The sequence below is a fragment of the Merops nubicus genome, unplaced genomic scaffold (assembly GCF_000691845.1).
Source record: "Merops nubicus isolate BGI_N331 unplaced genomic scaffold, ASM69184v1 scaffold1896, whole genome shotgun sequence".
In the NCBI taxonomy this organism is placed as follows: Eukaryota; Metazoa; Chordata; class Aves; order Coraciiformes; family Meropidae; genus Merops; species Merops nubicus.
This window is the reverse complement of record NW_008615425.1, coordinates 14,488-19,012: the sequence shown is the minus strand read 5'-3', so window position 1 is coordinate 19,012 and position 4,525 is coordinate 14,488. Positions and strand designations below refer to the sequence as shown.

General features: G+C 43.7%; 1 protein-coding gene across 1 annotated transcript in view; it reads right to left on the bottom strand.

Annotated features, from left to right (window-relative positions):
• FGFR2 (fibroblast growth factor receptor 2) overlaps nucleotides 1–4,525 on the bottom strand; it is an 80,081-nt gene that overhangs the window by 64,807 nt on the left and 10,749 nt on the right. The window lies entirely within an intron of this gene.

The following is a 4,525-nucleotide window of genomic DNA, read 5'->3' as shown; positions in this document are numbered from 1 at the left end:
TGCTGAACCTGGAGCCTAATTCCAAAGAATTTAGAGGTGCCAGGAAGAGTTCAAGAAGCAAATTCAGTTTTATATCTTAGCATTTGGGTCTACAAGTCAAAAGAATATTTAATTTTCCCCCAACTGATTTTGTAAGTTGCTTCTAAGAAAAAAAAAAAATCCACACAAACCACCCACAAACCTGAAAAGGGCTTTATTGGAAGAAAAGGATGGCAAAAAAACCCTTCACTACCAGCTACGATAATAAACATGAGTTCTTATACATAGCATATAGGATGTTCTTTATTTTTCTCCCTGCACCCTTCCCAAAGTCTCTACATCTGCCTTCTACACGACCAATTCTGCTCCCAGTGACAGTAACTTTTTTTAAATTTTTCCTTTCTTAAGTCAGTCTCTCCCGATCAAAGAATACAGCAGAAACCTGGGAACACAAGGAAACTTTTCAAAGTCATCATATATACAGAAGGTCAAAACAAAATGTCTCATCCATTCCTTTTGTAACCAAATAAGAAAAATGTCAAACCACAGTCTTTTTCCAAAAAAAACAACCTTGGAAAACTACATCTGCCTATAGTTCCTAGAGCTTCATCACCCCCTCCCAAGGCTGGCTCTCTTCAGGGAAAAGGGAACAGGAGCCTGGGGCACTCAGGACCTTCTCCACAAGGGCAGTGGGACAGTTTGGCACAGGGTGGAGGGACCCCACACGCACCACACCAACGACACACTTGAGCTGTGCCAGACACAGGGACTGCTTCTCTAGCTGGTTTCTCCCTACAACCACAGCACCCCTGTCCCACAGGCCTCCTGGCCCCACCAGGGCTGGCAGGAACAGTAAATAAAGGCAGGAGGCATGAAGGCATCTTGTGTTGGCTCACGAGGAGGGTCACATCACACAGCTGCTCCCTGGCACACATCCTTCCCCATGCAGGCACCAACTGAGCACCACTGTGCACACACCAATAAAGCACACACCTCTTTCTGTTTGTTTGGGAGCCTGAGGGAGTATTAAAATAGGCCACTCCTCCACGTCCACCCTTGCTTCTAAGAATACTTAAGCCCTGGAACTCGTGTGCCTGGTCCCTGGGGCACGGCGTTGTCATCTCTTGTACCACATTTTCAACAGAGAAGTCTGAAACAAGCATCACATCTCAGCTCATCTGTGGGTGGGATTTGGGGAATGCTGAAGCTCTCTCAGCAGTTTAGGTTTAGCTAGTCCTGAGAGGAGCAGAGGATTGGACTCAGTGATCCCTATAGGTCCTTTCCAACTCGAGATATTCTGTGATTCTACAAGTATCAGAAGCAGCCACCACAGTGTGACACTGGTACATTTAAATACTGAGTTATAGTGATGCACTTGAAAATAGCGTGCCAAATTTCTCCTCCTGCTCGTCCTGGAATTGTGTCACTGCAGGGAGTTCAGTGGGAGTTTGCCCAAAGCAAAGGGTGAATGGATCCAGAGATGTGCCCCTGCAAAGCAAGCAAAGCTTCTCCTGCCTTTTTCCCTGGGGCAAATGTGTTTTTCCAACCAACAGATTTGACACATGCTTTACACCGAGATGGTGGCCAGGAGAAGGGCATAAAATCATGTAAAGAAGAGCAATTGTGGAAACTGTAGCAGTTCTTGGATTTCGATTTTATAGCAAGGTCTCTAAACTTGCCAATGTGCAAAGCTCCATCCCAAAGCCTAGGACGAGCCTCAGCACAGCTTTATACTCCTTGTAAACTAGTTCAGTCTTGCTGATAGTCACCAATCAACAGATCTACAGTGTAGGTGCTTCACGGGGTACTAAACTATTCTGTTAGAAATCTAACTTTGAGAAGGAGCATGAGCTACTTTTGACATATTTTTAAACAGTAATGAGTTTAAGTCTACTCAAGGATTTTTAAAATTCATATTCCTCTGTCAAATTAAGAAAAAAGGTATCTGAAGCCAGCTAGCTAATTTACTTTCAAGTTAAGACTTTTTTTGTGACACTTTATCTGCAAAGAAAATTTCTTTTACAGAGTTTAGACTCTGCCAACAATGTTCTGGAGTTCAAAAAAGGTCTTTGTTTAAAGTTTTTTAAAGCAACCATGGCTGAAGATAACTCAACTTTCCTGAAGTGCATTAGACACTTTTACCCCAGGACACTTGCAGGATGGTCACACAGGTTGCAGTGTCCTGCTAAGCAGGTCCATCATTCACATAAAATTACAAGGAAAATAACTTTCTACCTCCCATCCTTGATGTCATCTCTTTTTAAACTAGGATCCCTAAATTTACACCGAGTCAAAACAAATCCAAGCTCAAGAGCAGCAATTTATATCAAAATCATAAAAAAAAATAATTGCTTTTGTACAGAAAATTACTAGCATACTGAAGATAAGTTTCAAATGAGTTTTAGCATATTTATGGTAAATATTATCCTCCTCCATTTCTTTCTCTCTAGAGCATGAGTGAAGATACAGCACAAAGCATTGTCATGAAATAATGAAGTCATGTTTGGAAACAGTGAGTTATTTCAGGTAAGCCTTTATGTTGCCAAACTAGAATGTAGCAGCACTTAAGACTGTCACTTTTTATAATGTTTGCATATAAAACTTTTTCCAGTGTGGGTTTGAAATGGTGCCCAAAAGCAAACAGAGAACAGGTGGGATTCTGAGCCATGAGTCTGCCCAACAGCTTCACTGCGAAAATCAACCAGTCGAAACTGTTAAAAAATTCCCAGCAGCACATAAACAACCTACACTGCAAAGTTAACTCTCCGGGACCCTGCACCAGGATTTCCACACCACTCTGAAATTCTGAACAGATTCTGAACTCATGTGCACGCTGCATCATCAAATTGATGGTTCCCCTGAGACTGACATCAGGATTCTTTCCCTGCTTCCACATCTTTGGAGTGTTCCAGAGGAATAAGCCTGCAGGTTTGCTCAGTCCTCACTTCTACCCATCCTCTGGTGTTTTCAGCAGCATCCTCCTCATTTTTCCCTTAGTGAAAATAGCTGGATGAGTGAAGGAGGAGCTAGCCCTGCAACACCAAGCAAGGCTTGATGATCTGGTCTCCCACCAGTGCTCCTCCAGCCCTCTCTGAAGAAACTGTAGCCTTCAGCCATCACCATGGGCCTGTGAAGTTGCTGGGCAAGCCCTGCACAGCCAAGGGAAGGGAGAACAGGATTTCTAAGAAAGTTCTCCTGAAAATCCTGCAATTCTGCCACGAGTTCTTGCTGCAGAGGTGCACCACCTGATGTGAACAACACCCACCCATCACCTCTCAGCAAAGAAGCAAGCAACAAAGGCACGTTCAAAACTTCTCATGGTGTTCTTGAGCACTGGGGGCACGTTGCTTCAGCTATTGTCTGCTCTCAGCTACATCCTTATTTGTAATAGTGGTGCACACAATCTATTTAAACTTCATAGGTGGAGTTATTGAACAATACCACCATGGAAAACCAAGCTGCTGTTAAATAAACAGATGTGAACTTTTTCTTTGCCTGCTCATACAGCCTCGCAGCATGGTTTATGCCATCCAGCCATCACATGGAGTAAATCATGTTTGTAGAACAACCACGACCACAATAGAGGACTGGGGACATTCTGAACATGCTACTTCAGATTGTTACAAGATATGCAATTACATTCCAAGTCCTGCTTCTATTCAAGATTCGGTCACTGAAACAAGAGAATTATACTTCCTTAGGTTTTAAATTATTATTATTTGCCTCCTTTTATTAAAATGTTAACAAAGAGCTGCTTATCTTAAGGCTCAAGGCATTTAGTTACTTAGTTACAGAGCCAAATAATTAAACAATCACCTAATAGCTAACCCCAGCAAAGATTCTCACAGAACTCTTCATAGCACAAAGGCCTCAGACCCCATCATGCCACTCTGGCTTCAAAAGGCTTTAGTAAATAACTAAACACCCACCACAGCGTGCCCAGAAGGGTCAGCAGACCTGACCCGTCAAGAATCCAAGAGGTTCATTGCAAAACTGCATGTCCCCACAGGGAACACCAGGCTGCCAACCACCACCACCCCTCCTGCCTCTCCTGCCCCTTCTCCTGTTTTTCCTGTCACTGAGGAACATCCAGCAAGACCACGCTGGATGAGTGGTGTGGAATGGGGATGCTGAGCTATGCCTGAAGCACAGTAGCCATGGGACCCGTGACTTTGCAAGTCAAATCCAAGGCTCTACACTCTCTCCAGGAGGCAGGCTCCACAGGATCAGGAAGCCCAAGTATCATCAGCCAGCTCTGCAACCTTCCCTCCCACCTCCTGGTTACAAGATGACGGGCTTCTCCCTCAATTTAAGTTGTGCAGGCTAATATTAAGAGTAGCTCCATGTCCTCTTCTGATGATGGATGATAAACTCAAGCTACAAAAGAAACGTATACCAATTTAACACGAAAAGAGTCTCTCCTGGCCATGGTGACTCTCTCCAATTAGCTAACAGCAAACCAAAGCCACAAACGCTAAGCACATCTCCTTAGATAAAGGGGGACAAGATACTGTTTGCAATTCATCCATCTACTTCTCCAGAGTCA